A 16883-nucleotide genomic window follows, 5' to 3' on the forward strand; every position below is an offset into this window, starting at 1 on the left:
GAAAGAATCCTCATGATCAATGTCTTCAACTAAATTCTGAGATGGAAACCCTTGAATAGGACTCCTGGTTGAAAACTAAACATTCACATATGTATAAACAGCTCAGAAAACTCTTGAAAAATAACTTAATTTCATAATCCAGCAAATTGAATATAACAAAAAATGAGGGATTAAAAAATAGGATAAAAAGATAACCACATAAAATTGAGAAGGTCTACCAGGGATTCTGAAAAAGGGAAAGGAAAAGCCAACTGCTTCCTTCTAAAACTCCATTCAAAGGACAAGAAAAGGGAAAATGGCACAGACTCACAAGAAAGAAGAATGACAGGCAACATCAATACACACAGGTATTAACAATTTTTTTTTTAATAACAAAGTACATAGAGGATTTGACAGAAGAGCTGAGGAAGTTCAAATAACATAAAGGCACTTGCAGAAGAGGACACTAATGTCAAGCAAGCAAACCTGTGTCACAAAATATCATAAAGACTCAGGAAATGAAGGGAAATTTTAAGCACCTCAAAAGAAGGAATAGTATTTGCTGTAAAAATAAAATGTTTAAGTTGCAGCTGGCCCCTTACTGTCAGTCATGAGGACAAAGGACCACTCCTTTCACAAAGTCAAAGTTACTCTTTGCAGGAATTTAATCACAGAAGCCTCAGTCTCAGGGACACTCAACAAATGAGATGACAGGTACTATATTGAAAGCAATGGGATGTATATGTAATATGGTGAGACTCCAGCTCCATTCTGTAGTCGATGCCCAAAGTGTTGGAAACTTTGAGCAGGATATGAAAGGACCCTTTTCTGGACAAACTAATAAAAGGCCAGTGAAAAACTTAAATAGGATGCCTCCCATCTAAGATGATACTTATTTATGGTCATTTTTTTCTGGTGAAACAAAGGACCTGGCCACATCTGATCATGACAGTAAGACAGTATAACTCAGAAATAGACCCCCAAGTCCATGAGGCATTCTACACTCTACTCTTTATCCACTGACTAGAAGCACCCAGGAACAAAAGAGCTTACCTTTTAGTGAATCACTCTTAAACATGACTGTATAGCCAATACTCCACACACAGCAGAGGAACCCCACTAACATGAAAGATCAACATTGAAGGAAAGCAAGAAACTCTAAGGAAATAAAGGTAAGGCACAGCAAACAACAAAACCCCGAAACCAACTGCAGACAGTTATGAGAAGATATTTTATCAGTGAAACAATAACAGCATTCTGGAAACAAGAAACAGAAAAAGGTCCCTCAGAAAGTAAGACTGGGACAATGGGGTGGGGTGAGAGGTAGGGTAAGGGAAATTGTATTATCATTCACCAATAACAGGGTCTCCACAGTGCAGAAGGATTGCACTGCTTCACTCTAGCAAACTCAGGCATGGCCAGGTGCCTTGTTTGGTCAATGACATATAAACACAGGTGACAACTGTCATTTCCTGATAGAAGTTATAAGAAGAAACATTGAAGGATAAACCAAAGTATAAAATAGCTGAGTAAAAGAAGTTCCAGAAAATAAAAAAGGGGAAACTAGAGGAAATATTCAAAGAACAAAAAAATGTCCTCTCCTCTAAGTCACGAATCTCCAGACGTCTTAAAAGGTGCACTTGGTACCCTGCACAATAAATAATAAAAGATGAATATCTAGACATATTACTGGGACATTTCAAAACAGCAAAGAGGCAAAAAATGCTTTCAAAAGAAAGAACATACATCATTCAAAGAAAAGAGAATAAAATTTCCCAACAGAAAGACATGAAGCTAGAATTCTGATTGAAAAAAATTTAAGCTTAGATTATCAACCTGAGACAGTCAAGTACAGGCATTTTTCAGTTATGCAAATGCCAAAAACGCACCTTTTCTCCCAGGATGCTATTAGAACATGTGTTCCACCAAAATTACTAGACAGAGATGGTAACAGATATAGAATCTAAAAATGAGGGGATGTACAAGGGGGTAAAAAATGAAGTAATTTCTATGTTAATGGTGATGAAAAGCTACAAGGTAAGAGATGACTATCAGGTCAGAGTACAGCCTGGTCTACACTGAAGTAAGAGGACAAGAATTCTAGACTTATTGTCTCCAAAGGGAAAAATGGAGATTTCCCAACGCATGTAACAATGTGGAAACTAGTATTGAGAGGGCTTTGAACTATTCTGAATAGGAAATTTGTGCTTTAGTATAGGAAAATCAAGCAAACAAAAAGCTTGGTGAATATCAAATCCATGAAAAGCAAAAACTATAAAGAATATTAATTTTATACATATACACACATACTTCTGTTGTACACAAGAGGATGACAGTTGTCTCAAGGGAAAGCACTTGGGCAAACAAATTAAGTTGTGAGCTAAACCTAGCCACTTTACTCATGAAGCACCATTTTTTACTTTATTTCATGCTGCACCATTAATTTGCTTTAAACAAATTAATAAATGCCTTACAAACTGTGGTTATTAGGACTTGGGCATTGTTTGGCACGAACTTTCTTCAGACAAAAAAGAAAGAGAATCATCTCAAAGAAAATAATTGATAGTATATGCTGCCAATGATAGAATTCAAGTTCTCGAACAAAAGTAAAAATTAGGATTTTGGAAAACCTGTTTCCTCCACCATGTGATTGAAACTTCCAAAGACTTTTCTAATGAGACTGGTAATGTTAACAAAATATGGTGTTTTGATATTGTATGAGTTATGTCAACATTTGTGTGTTCAGTCGTGTCTGACTCTTTGCAACCCCATGGACTGTAGCCCACCAGACTCCTCTGTCCATGGAATTTTCCAGGCAAGCATACGGGAACAAGTTGCCATTTCCTTCTCAGGTATCTTCCTGACCCAGGGATTGAACCGGCGGTCTCTTGTGTCTCCTGCATTGGCAAGCAGGTTCTTTACCAGCTGAGCCACCCAGGAAGGCCCTTATATCAACATTTGAAAGAGCTGCAGTTCAGCTGGCCAGAGCATGATGGGTTTCCCTGGTGGCTCAGAGGGTAAAGTATCTGCCTGCAATGTGGGACACCTGAGTTCGATCCCTGGGTTGGGGTGATCCCCTGGAGGAGGGCATGGCAGCCCACTCCAGTATTCTTGCCTGAAGAATCCCCATGGACAGAGGAGCCTGGTGGGCTACAGTCCATGGGATCACAAAGAGTCAGACACAACTGAGCAACTAAGCACATAATGCATGATGTTACAAAATCACGCATGGGTCAGAAATCCATTCAAAGTTTTAAGATAAATAGATATTGTGTAAGAGAACAGAAAAACCTGTTATAATTTCAAATCTCACATTGTGGCTAATCTTGAAAAAATTACCACTTGTAAAGTGTTAGTATAGTACCGAAGAATATTCACAATTATCTGAAAAGGCTATTAAAACACTGCTCCACAAACATGCAAAACAATGCCACTCTTCTCACTAAACTTTTTTATTTTGGAAAACTGTTACTTAAGAATTGTAATTTATAAGTTTATATGTAATGAAATTATTTGAGTTTTTTAAATTAATAAATGTTTTCGAAAGTTTCTCAATTTTACATTAAATAGACATCATAAAAGTCCACATAATAAACCAAAGCCCTTTGGAGGCCCTCAAGTTTTAGGACTGACTATAAATGTTACTGCTCATGGGTAATGGGTTACATTCTGTGATGAGGAAAATGTGATAATGGTGATGATTACACAACTTTGTGAATATACTACAAAACACTGAACTGTATATTCCCAAAAGGGTAGACTTTATGTTATCTGAATTACATCTCAATAAAGCTGTTTTTTTAATTAAAAAAAAAATGTGAAGCGTTCCTAAGACCAAAAAGTTTTAAGAACTGATGCCCAAAACATTTCTCATTATTCATTCAACAAATACCTTCTTCTACCTTCTTCTTACTGTGAGTCTGGCACAGTTCTAAGCTCCAAGGATAAAAAGCATTGAACAAAACTGACAAAACTTTCTGCACCCATCAAGTTTACATTCTAGTGGACAGAAAAAAAAAATAAAAGAGAAGGTTTGTTAACAAGTTTTAACTGCTATGGGAAAAAATTGGAGAATGGATAAAGAGTTATAGTTTCAGATAGAACAGCTTCTGAGAAGGTTAAGATTCATGACCTGAAGGAAGAAAGAAAGTGATCCTTACAGATGTGTAGAGGAAGAGCATTCTAAGTAATGGTTAGGTTCAGAAGCCCTGAGAAAAAGCCTACCAAGCATGTTAGGTATGCAATCAATGAGTCACAATTAGGCATATTACGTTCCTTATGTCCCTTGGTTTAACCCAACCCCTTCCTATATCTTAGGCTTCTTATAATCTATAGAACCTCCTGGAAGCAGCTCCAGTAACAGGCTCCTAAAGACTTCTCCAATCTTGTCTTGTACTCCTAAACATCTTTCCCTTAACTTCTATTCACAATCACACTTCACTTTTCTTAAGTGTTTCATATGAAGTATTTTTAAATCCAAATTTCTACATAGCTAAGTCAATATACTATAATCTGAGATGCTGGATTGCAGTAATGGCTGTACTCCTTTTTTCTTTGGATGGCTGACAGTTAAGTATTTTTTAAATACAGGAGGCAAAAAAAAAAAAACAAGAGACATTACTTTGTCAACAAAGGTCTGTGTAGTCAAGGCTATGGTTTTTCCAGTAGTCATGTATGGATGTGAGAGCTGGACTATAAGGAAGACTGAGCGCTGAGGAATTGATGCTTTTGAACTGTGGTGTTGGAGAAGACTCTTGAGAATCCCTTGCACTGCAAGGAGATCCAACCAGTCCATCCTAAAAGAGATCAGCCCTGGGTGTTCACTGTTAGGACTGATGTTGAAGCTGAAGCTCCAATACTTTGGCCACCTGATATGAAGAGCTGACTCATTTGAAAAGACCCTGATGCTGGGAAAGATTGAAGGTTGGAGGAGAAGGGGACGACAGACGATGAGATGGTTGGACGGCATCACCGACTCAGTGGACATGGGTTTGGGTAAACTCCAGGAATTGGTGATGGACAGGGAGGCCTGGCGTGCTGTGGTTCATGGGGTCACAAAGAGTGGGACACAACTGAGCGACTGAAGTGAACTGAAGGTATGATAATAATATTTTTGTTATGTGGGCCCCCCCCACATAACATTATTTTTAGAAAATGCAAACTTCATTAGTTAGGAGTTATATGTCATGCTGTTTCAATGCACACAATACTCATGCACTAGGAAACAGATGCATCAAACACGGAAAAATACATATTACTGGATCTATGTGGTGGATATACAGTAGATCAATGTATTCTTCTTTCAATGTTTTTACTGTTTGAAGATGTTAAGAACAGATCTAAAAAAAAATCCTTCTACAATAATTCAGATTATTTAACAAGTTATTGCACATGTAATCAAAATTTCAGACAGAAAAAATAAAATATTGGCCTTTCTTTCAACAGGTCCATATGATAGATTCCACACATAAAAGTAAAAAACAGGTTAAGATGTTTACTGAGGACTTGTGAATTTCTGTCCAAAATGTGAAGTAGGATGGACAATAATATGGTAGATCAATAAAAGAGGAATTAAGTAACAGATTTAAATAATCAAGAACTGAAAAGGTAGGGAATTTCATAATCAAAGGCCAAGATTCAAATAACTTTATAGAGAGAAGGAAATATGTTCACATTACACTCACAGGGTTAATATGTCCTCTCCTGTATCTTTTAAAAGGTTTGACTGACCATGTCATAATGACCAAGAGAAAGGAAATGATCTAGACCTAATTTGATGTGACATCTGGACCTGAAATAATGAGCTGAAATCTCTGTCTAACACAATGAAAATGAAGTCACAATTGGATAATTGTTTATCCCGTAAATAGGTAACATTATGGTGGGCAAGACAGAAAGGCTGGAGGTGCAAAAATAAACACAGATATTTATAGAAAGCTTGGGACTTGGGGTGGCTCAGATGGTAAAGTGTCTGCCTACAATGGGGGAGACCTGGGTTCAATACCTGGGTTGGGAAGATCCCCTGGAGAAGGAAATGGCAACCCACTCCAGTACTCTTGCGTGGAAAATCCCATGGATGGAGAAGCCTGGTAGGCTACAGTCCCTGAGGTTGCAAAGAGTCGACACAAAACTGAGCGACTTCACTTTACTTTCCTTTTACTTCTAACTTCAGAATGAATGAGTCATTTCTGAGAATTAATTTATAAAAGGAAAGAGGAAAAGCAGAATGCCGAGTTCCAGAAGACATGTCCAATAAGAAGATAGAGCGAAGGGGGAGAAAAAAGCAAAAGATGGGGAAACACTTAGATACAGCAACAAAAGCACCCATAAAGCTGAATCTGGAAAGAACTCCTAGAAGGGTGACTCAAACATATCATAAGTAGATCCTTTCCTCTAAAATGGTAAAATAAAGACATGTTGGGATTTCCCTGATGGTCCAGTGGTTAGGACTCTGCCCTCTCGCTGCCAAGGGCCCAGGGTCAATCCCTGGCTGGGGAACTAAGGTCCCATAAGCCTCAAGGTACAGCCAAAGAAGCCAAAAAGACATCTCTGCTCACTTTCTGTCTGAGAAGGAGAAAGATAAAGACTAAAAGGAAAAACTGCATTGTTGGTAAAAGTAGTAAATAGCTATAATTCTAATGTCCTACTAGGAAGAATATGAGTAGGCAGCTGTCACTGCTATTTTTAAGAAGAGCTCTTATGCACAACACTCTCCAAAAACAAACGGCACAGTCTCAGGGGGTCACATCACCACCTCCTAGTTTCTAACAACAGAATCTAGGAATGCAGGCTGGATGCAGGAGACTTGGGACACAACGGCATCTCTGAGTGGTAAGAAAAGTAGAAATGAGCAAGAAGTGCAGACACTGCCACTGATGAAAGCAGCTTGTCAGTATAGTAAAACATAAGTCTTCTCAACTTTCTAGGTTCCCTAAATTCCTGACTTTCCAGCTCCCTAGATTCCTGACTGCCTACCTGAATATGCACTTAGATGATGGATCAGTAGACAGGACACAATTAACAAGTCCATAAGAAAATGCTTGATCGGTCTCCCAAAATTCCTGAAGTCTTCTTGTATCATCCTTGTCTAGTTAAGTCATCAGTAACTTCTCTTTCTCTCATATCCAACATCAAATCAGTCAATCTTTCAACTATTCCTTTAAACCATCTTAAAAATCTGACCACTTGTCACTAAGTCTAACTATTACCTAGATCACTGCAGTAGTGATCACTCACATTAATCTCCTAGCCTTGGCCCCCTATACCATATTTTCTTTATAGCAGCTCAAATTTAATTCTGATCTTTTCACTCCTCACCTCAAAAAGCTTTGATGGCCTCTCAAATCACTCAGAATAAAGGCCAAAGTCTATGATTTGGCCTGTTACCTAACCAAACCCTTTGTCACTCTGCCCAAGCCCACAGCCCTCATCACTATTTCTGTAAGAGGAAGCTCCAGCCTCAGAGTTTTTAAGACTTTTTGTTCCTTTTGGCTGAATGCTCTTCCACCAAATACTGCATACCACACTCTCATACTCTTAAATGTTACTCTCTTAATGAGACCTTTCCCTGACTAACTTATTTAAAATTATAACCTCCAACTGGCCCTCACTATGCCAGTTTTCCTTGCTTTATTCTTCTTCATAGGACTCACCACCATCTGATAGAATACATTTTTTACCTATTTACTCATAGTCTTTCTTCCCCAATTAGAATGTAGACCTCAAGAGGGAGGAATTTTTGGCTGCTTGATTCACTAACATTTCCCTAGTACCTGAAATGGTGCTAAACACAAATCATGCAGGAAATACTTACTGAATATATCAATATACCATGTTGGTAGATATGTAAATTGGTTTATTTCTTTTCAGCACAATGTGCCTATTTCTATCAAATCTATAAATAAACTTAACTTTGACCCAGCATTTCTACTTGGAGTCAATTAGGATGTAACTGTATCTGCACATCTCTGCAAAGCAATATAAACAAGTATATTCACTTGCATCTTCACTCACACAAGTCTGGAAACAACCTAAATGCCCATTAGAGGCAGGTTAAATGAATTAAGTGTTGATGGAGAAAAGAAAACTATGTACACAGTAGAATACATACCATCATTTAAATGAAAAGACTGAGTGCTTATATATATTTGTACCACAGATACATTAATACATGCTTGTTTATTCACAGACTACCTCAAGAAGAATCCATGTGAAACTCTTAAGTGATTACAGCTTTGAAAAAGAACTACAGGACCAAAGGTCAGATGTTTTCACTGATGTTCAAAAATTTTTTACAAATTCATGTATTATATTAAATATAAATACAGACTCATCCATCCATTCATCTATACACACACACACAGCAAAAAAGCAGAACTGATTTCTACAGCAAAAACTTCTGAAAAGAGGTACATTAGGGCAGAAGGGAAGGAGGCAGTTTATTGATATAGTAATGGGGAAAATGGATAAGAAGACAACAAGAAGTGTGATTACAGATGTAAAATATGATGCTGAAGCATTTAACCACTGAAAAAATGAGAGAAATTGGTAAGTAATAAAAAGGAAACTAAATATCAGACAATATGTAAACCTAACATATTAAAAGACAACGCACAAGGAAAGGCGCTTACACACACCAGGAGGTATGAGACTGAGGGTATCATGGAAGACAGAACAATCACAGAGAGGCAGAGGGAATGAAGTGTGAAGGGCTGACATGCAGAATAAAAATAAGGGCACCTGGCCCTCTAGAATCTGATTAAAGGGACAGACTACTGAAAGAAAAAATGATGACTAGAAATGTCCTTCAGGTTTCTAAAGACTTACTCTAAGACTAGGGCTGGTAACGAAGCTTTTCAGAAGTGCTGACTGAACAACTGTGATGTGCCTGGTTGTGATGCACTCACCTGAACAAACTTCCTTTCCACTTCTTTCTCCACCATCCAGAGTTCGTCTTCGTGCTTCAACAGAGGATCACACCCAGCCTGATCAGTTCACAACCTGCTACTGGGGAAATGACACAGCACTAAAATGTTAATGCTGGAGCCAAAGTTCTCTCCTAGAACTCGGCTGAGCCCTGGGGCCTCCCGGCCTTCTGAAGGATGAGGACGGTGCACAAGGAAATGACCCTGCGAAAAAGAATAAAGTAATAACTTTTTGCCTTAAGAGATTAAAGCACATACAACTATATAAGCAAAGGTACTATCTGGATCCAGAATTTCAAAGCCATTAAACTCATTAAACCATTTAAGGCTCTACACACCCAGAAATGGAGAAAGAGAGGGGGAATTTATTTTGAGAATTTGACTTACATAGGAAAAGCTGTTCACATCTTACATGACTGGCTGCTACTGTTCTCTAGCACCACACTTCTATGTAGGTTCCTAAGTATGATTTTAACTGTGACCCTGACTCTTGGATGAAATTTAATATTCATTATCTAGAACAACATATGCCTATCACAACTAAGTCACATAAATAAAGTTGTTCTTGACAGTATTTAGGAACAAAAACTGAAAAAGTGTTCCTGGATTCCTAATATTTGATTGCAATATACTCTAAATGAAACTATATATTAAAAAGGTCCTATAAATATGCTCACCCACACATTCAAAACAACAACAAAAAAAGTTATGAACATTATTGGGACAATAGACAAAATCTGAATACAGACTTTGAATTAATAGTATTAATATTATAGTTTCTGATTTTGATTACTGTACCATGATGATGCATAAGAATGTCCTTGTTCTTAGACAATTTATGCTGAAGTATTTATAAAGGGAGCAGTATACAACTTAGTCTCAAATAGTACAAAAAAACCTACACATTTCTGGAGAATTAGAGAAGGAAAAAATAAGGCAATTTAAAAAGTAAATGGTGAATGTGGGTAAAGTGTATATGGGACTTCTCTGTACACTGCACTCTTCTCTAGAAAGGGTACATGCAACTTCCCTATAAAGTTGAAATTATTAAAAAAAAAAAAAAAGCAAAATCCTAAAAAATACAAGTTACTACTTATACACTCTATCTACTATGCATGGTGAAAAAGCACAGTCACCAACTTGTACTGGGGTATGGCAGATGGAAGGCTCAGAGCCTGACTTAAATAGTAATGTACACAGAGATAAACATGAGAGTGTGGGTTGCCTAGAAACAACCTGCAAGAAGAAGGAGATCAAGTTTGATCTCCTGGACATTCAGAGTGTCAGGTTTCTAAGGAACATGCAGGCAAATATATCCATTAGGCAACTGCATACATAAACGGGGAGCTCAGAACAGCCTAGAATGGAAATGGCAATCTGTCAGCTGTCAGACTATAACTGCTGCTGAAGACAAGTGAAATGTTATGCAATTGTTTATAGAGAACATACACAGTATGTGAATGGTCAAGGACAGAATCCTAGGAACACCAATGGTCAAGGAGACAGGCAACATTTCACAGGAGCAAGGTAACTGCTTAGTTTCAATGTTTTAAGTACTTTTCCTTAAAACCATACAAAATATTAAGCAAAATGGGTTAATGGGAAGAGCGGAGTAAGGGGCAAGCAGCTAGCCCATACATTACACCTGTAGTGAAAGTAGTAGGGAGAATTTAACTCTTAAATTATATGTCAGTGTGGCCCCAAAACCTAAAATAGCAGATGTGGTACAGGAAGGAAAATAGTGTGTGACAGTGTAGCAACAAAGACTAAGATAATGGTGAAAGTTCCTTAAGGTAGCAGACTTCAGAAAGATTCATTCTCAGAATGAGGAATTCACCCTGAGTGAGAACTGTGGTAATCAACAAGGCTCATGACAAAAAAAAAAAAAAAAAACCCAAACTCCATGTTATCTTTACCAAAGGAAAACCCACATAGGGGGCGTAAAGAGTAAGTTGCAAAAAAAGCCTATGAAGAACTGGGAATGCTGAGGGAGATTCTAAGGACTTAGGGAGTTCAGAAATCCACAGCTAATATTTCCTTACAGAATGAGTCTTACTCTACAACGAAATCAATGAGAGTAAAACCTAGATTAAACCGAAAAAGACTGAAGGGGAAGCAGAACAGACTTAAAAAGCACTTGGGAGTGGGGTGACCCCAGATTCAGAAACCTCTAAAAGTAAATGCATCATCCTGGAAGGCAACTACTATGAAGATTTATAGGAAACAGAAAGATAGAGGTCGGCCTCAACCAAGTTAGGGTCAACACGCGGGAGCCTTCTGCTTTTAAACACTAGAAGAGGCAGGAGAGCTTTGAAGCCCAGAAGGCTACTATGTTTCCTTCCTGGTACTTGTCTAGGAAAATCTACCTCCTACAAACATGGCAAATACTTTGTGCCTATACAAGGATGCTTTAAGAAAAACAGTGGCAACCAACAGCAGAATTTTCCAACAATTAAACTCACCTGAAAATTACTGCCACAAGTACATAAAAAAAAGAAACACAATATAACAAAATTATTTTTTGAAAAAGACAAAAACTTTAAGCAAACAAAAGCTATAAAAAGAACCCAAAAGATAAATGGAGAAAGTGAGTTACAAAATGGTCACCCAAAAGGAGGAAATGGAAAAACAGAATATGAATGGGTATCTTATTTTTGTTCTGTTTGATGTTTTAAAGACTGTAGTTATCAGAGTTTAGAGAGATTTTTATTTCCTTGATTAATGTGATCTTTCCTGGTTGTTGTATATGAGGCATGGCAGTGGTCTCAGTTTTAAACTCTTTATTTCTACTCACACCTCCAGAGATCCAGGCAGGAGGGGTAATATTTACACATATAGGTCATCATAATCTACATCTGACCACAAAAGCCAGCATCTTATCTAATACAAAAACATTGAGGGCATTTCTATTAATTTCTAAATAAACATAAGGATGCTCAACGTCTCATTTTTAAATGTAATTATAAACAATAATAGGTTAAGCAGGGAATAAAATTAACTTATAGAAACCAACAAGCTTTACATTATATACCACAACAAAGACTCCATTCATAACAGCAATAGATAAAGGACCTAGAAATAAATTTAGTAAAAAGTGTCTAAAATTTATATGAATAAAATGTTAAGACACTCTAAAAGACCCGAAAGGAAACTAGCATATATACAACGCACAACATGTACACGGAAAGGACTATTCAACACTATAGTCCCTTTCCCTAAAATTCTTTTACAAAATTTAATGCAATATCAATTAGCTTTTTCCTAGAACTAGAAAGCTGATTCTAAAGTTTACATAGAAAAATAAATGAGCATAGTTAAGAAACTGAAAAAGATAAGCAATAACAGACCAACTATAATAGATACTAAAATCATAAAGCTCACACACTAAAAAGATAAATATGGGTACACGAATACAGACTGGAAGATGGGTGAGAATATCAAGTCCAGAAATAGACCAAATCCATGAAAACTGAGTACATGATCAAAATAAAGAATCTTAAGAGAGTAGAGTTAAAAGGTCTTTTAATATTAATGGTGCTGGAAGTACTGGGTAGCCTACTGGAAAAAAATATAAACCTGGATGAATACCTAAATATCATATGCTAGGCTATGAAAACTCATAAAAATTATAACCTTGTAAGGATTTGAAAGTAAAGATGAAACCGGGAGTGAGAAAGGCTTTCTATGACCGTAAATGAAAAGACCAATTAACTAACATCATTTTAACTAACTGATAAATCTAAAAACAAAAACTTCCTGATTCCACATGATTTTTAAAAAGAAACTACCACTGAACAATATCAAAACACAAATTTAAAACGTGAAAAAAACCTGCAACTCATCTCACAGAGGGCTAACCTTTCTAATGTAATTTAACAGTTCCTAAAAGGAAGAGGCACTCTACAGTAAACGAGGAAAAGGATACGGACAGTTCCCATACAAGTACATGTGGCCTTGAAAGGTACTCAACCACACCCATAATAGAGATGTAAATTAAACCTACATTTAGATATCAATTTTCACTCATACTTTTGGCAAAAAATAAAACATTCAACACTACACTCTGATGCTAAGGTTCTAGGAAGAGAACTGTTCTTGTAGATAGCTAAAAAGAAATTAAAGTACTTAGCCCTATGTGCAACTCCACTTGCAGCAATCTACTTTAGATATAATCAAGGGCCTTCCCAAGTGGCGCTAGTGGTAAAGAATCCTCCTGCCAACACAGGAGAACCTTCCCTAAGTACAAAATGACACAGGTGAAAAATTACTCATCACTGCAAGAAATTAGTTAACGGCAAAAGATTACGAATAACCCAAATGTCCAACAGCAGAATCAACTACAGTACACACACACACAAGGCAGTTAAAAATCATGTATATGATTAAGAAAGGTATCTCCAGGATATATTGTGAAGTGACGAAAGAGAGGAATGTACAGAATGCATCTTTTACATAAGGATGGAGGACAGGAGGGAAGAATAAATATACACGAATGGCCCAACAAATACAAAATCTACTTGAAAGATAAACAATAAAAAAGAAACTATATTTAATTGGGACAGAGATGAATGTGATGGGGAGGAGAGCAAAATGACATCTCTCTATGAGATATAGTTTTTGTTGAAATGCATTATCTACTTTTATATATAATCAAATTAATTTCTTAAAAAGCAGTCCCTAAACTGGAAACAAATTGAAATACAAGAACTCAGCTGTGCATTAACTTGGTAATTAACATAATTCCTCAAAACAAAGATTTATTTCAAATGACTTTAAAACCGAGAACTTTGACTCTCCATCTTTAGTGTACTCAGTGGAAGGGCAAAAATAGCTACAAAGAAAATTTCCACAGGATACAGTACGTTTATGGTTACTACACTACCAACATTATTATTTTGAAACTGCAGAATAAAGCAAATAAGCCCACACTTGTATTAACCTAGTCCAAATTTTTTTACCATAAAATACAATTAGGAGCCATTGAGGTAAAAATCCTGAAACATTTAAACTGAATTAGAAATACTACTATGAACTCACGATTTTTAAAAATGGGTTTATTCATTCTGTCTATGAAATGGCCTTGAAACAATGTTACCTCTGCAGCAATGAGAGCATCTAGCATCCAGATCTTGGTCTCCAATACCATTCTCCAGTAAAAGGAACCAGAGCTCCTTGGAGAAATGGCCAATTCCAAGTTTGGGAGAGAAGGTACAAGGTGGGCCTGAAGTGGAAAAAGCTTTCAAAGTTAAATGGTGGCAAGTTAAAATGAGACAGGAGTTAGCAAGAAGGAAGGCCCACTGAATAAAATTGTGATACTATGACTATCAGAAAGAAAACTAGCTATAAGAGCACAACTTTAAAATGATTAAGGAAGAAAAAAACAGGATAAATTTGATACAATTTAAGGTAGCAGTCAAATAAATGTAAAAGTAATGAAAAAACTAGAAAATTATCACTTTGCAAGCCTGAAGAAATTACTGCTGATTCAGCTAAAGGATTATTTATTGGGGTTAAAACCATTCATTAAATGATCGACAAGGAATGAGCAAATTAACAAGGAATGAGCAAATTATGAAACCCCAAAGATTACATTTTGGTCATGAAGGAGAAAATACAATCACTTGTGGCGGATCAATCATGTATTTCTCTCCTGTTATTATGTATGCAATTTGAAGATCACCTCCAATGTAGTCTGACCCAAAATAACTCACAATTAGGATGTGTAAAAAATACCACTAGAAGCTCTGACTTAACCACGAAACCATGAGAAAATAACCATCATGGAAATCAAAGAACAAAATCTCATAAATGAGGCAGGGATGAGTTGCTAAAGATGAGTGTAACCTGAACAAAGAATTCTAACTTCCTCATTCCAGTTATAAAAGGAAATGTCAAAAAAAAAAAAGGCTTAAACACAGCAATTTAAAAAGAGTATCTGCATATCTGAATCTTTCAGGAATCTGAATCAGAAATTTTTACCAGAAACAGTAAGAATAACTGTACTATTTCTGAGGAATTTTTTCTCCCTTTCTGTATTTTTAAATTGTTATTTTATATTGGAGTATAGTTGGATTATCAATGACATGTTAGTTAAAGGTGAACAGCAAAGAAATTCAGTTATACCCATAAAACTAGCCATTCTTTTTCAAATTCAATCTCCTACTGATGGACATGAATTGTTCCTAATCTTTTCCTATGTGAAACACTGTGCCTGTATCACCTCATGTAAATTCAGGTACGTGTATAGAATTAATTTCCATCTGTAAAATAACTAGGTCAAAAAGAAAAGTAGTTATTATATATACTGCTGAATTGCCCTTCATAGGCCTGCTTCCTTCTAATACCAATACTATTTTAATTTCTGAGGATATACAATGTTATACCATCAGGGGAACTCCCTGTTGGTCCAGCAGTTAGGACTCTGAGCTTTCACTGCCCAGGGTGTGGGTTCAATCCACACCCTGGCTGGGGAACTAACATCCTACAAACTCAGCAGTGTCGCCAAAAAAAAGTAAAATGTTACTGTTGGGTTCCCACACCCCAACTGCTTTTCTTTTTGAGTTTTACTGGCTATTCTAGCTTGTCTATTTTTCCATATTAAGTCCAGAATCAGCCTAATCTAGGTCCCCCCCCAAAAAAATTTGGGGATACTTTTATTGGGATAACATGAAAAACACTATTTTTGTTCCTATCTTACATTACGCCCTTCAGCAGTATTTTAAAGTTCTTTTCCGGTAGTTCTGCATACTTCTTAAGCTTCTTCCTCAATTTTTAAAAAACTGTTGTTGTAAATAATTATTTTCCTCTATCATATCTTCTAACTGGCAGTGGTTTGTCTATCTGAAGGCTACTGATGTGTAGGTATTGATTTGGTACCCAATTATTTGAAATACAAGAAGGATAACTGTAGGAGATTCCTCAGAAAAAGTACCTTTGTTACTTCACAAAATCCATAACCCGGGAAAACGCATTTAGCAGCCAGGATACCTAACTGGTCCAGATTCATGGATAAACATTGCAGGAATTAGTTTTTTCAAAGAACGAGGATAACAGTGCCGAATCTAGAACCTCAAACCCTTGACTCCCCAGTTCTCGGCTCCTGCGCAATAGGACACTGCTTCTAAAAACGGAACGCTGATATTTACTCTAAGACTTAACAGCAGTCCTATTAAAGGACCCCAAAGATCAGGACATTGGAGACCATTTGAAGCAGGCTCCTCCTAACAAAACTATCCTTTGAAATCTTCTTGTTTAAAACACACACACACACACAGTGATTTGCCTTCTACCCAATTAAAAGAAAAAGCACTTTTATACCAAAACCCATTTTAAAATTATTTACCACTTAGCTTTTATAGACCTTCAATCTTCAAGTAAATAAGATGTTCCAGAAAGATGGCACCGTTAATCATCAGCACTTTCGACAAGGGAAGTGCCGCTCGGATGTTATTCTCTCAGTGCTGGTCTCCTACATCTCTGAGAAGCAGCCATACAATCCCGTACCCACAGTTTCTCCCTCAACACTCTCAAACATCCGGTCAAATTTGCGGTCAAACTCAGGGTCACGCATCGCTCGAACCCTCCCCAGAGGCCCCCACCCCCACCCTACATGTAGGCCAGCAGCTCTTAAACCCACTCCACACTCTCGCCCAGCACCCCAATAGATCCGGAATCCTTTCCTTCAACCTCCCCAACCCCATCGGCCCAAGACGCCCACATCCCACCTCCTATTTTCGCGCCACGTGGACCCAGGGGCCGGACTGACCCGCGGACAAAGACCAAAATGTCCACTCGGTGCGCTGCGCCTGCGCACTCCGAGGGCGAGTGAGCACTCCCAGAAGTCTTCACGACGCGGCCCGCACGGTCACGGTGGCCGAGCACAGGCTGGTATCTGATTACTTTCTGTCAACAGCAACGGCGCTTTCCCGGCCTTGGACTACATTTCCCTTAAGGCTTTGCTGGTTGACACTCTACGTCTCT

The 16883-nt window shown here is 37.4% G+C and overlaps 1 protein-coding gene across 3 annotated transcripts in view; it reads right to left on the bottom strand.

The window, feature by feature from the left end:
• The window catches only part of ZNF146 (zinc finger protein 146), a 69896-nt gene that overhangs the window by 4963 nt on the left and 48050 nt on the right, over window positions 1-16883 (bottom strand). Inside the window, exons 1-2 of one of the 3 annotated variants that reach the window (XM_027514351.1) lie at window positions 16628-16716; window positions 8886-9107 (exon numbers count right to left, since the gene is read on the bottom strand). The gene's annotated coding sequence lies outside the window, so the exon portion shown is untranslated. Of the gene's footprint in view, window positions 1-8885; window positions 9108-16245; window positions 16474-16627; window positions 16717-16883 lie in introns of those variants that run through there. The other 2 variants (XM_027514353.1, XM_027514352.1) reach the window with 2 other exon arrangements.

The sequence above is a fragment of the Bos indicus x Bos taurus genome, chromosome 18 (genome assembly GCF_003369695.1).
Source record: "Bos indicus x Bos taurus breed Angus x Brahman F1 hybrid chromosome 18, Bos_hybrid_MaternalHap_v2.0, whole genome shotgun sequence".
In the NCBI taxonomy this organism is placed as follows: Eukaryota; Metazoa; Chordata; class Mammalia; order Artiodactyla; family Bovidae; genus Bos; species Bos indicus x Bos taurus.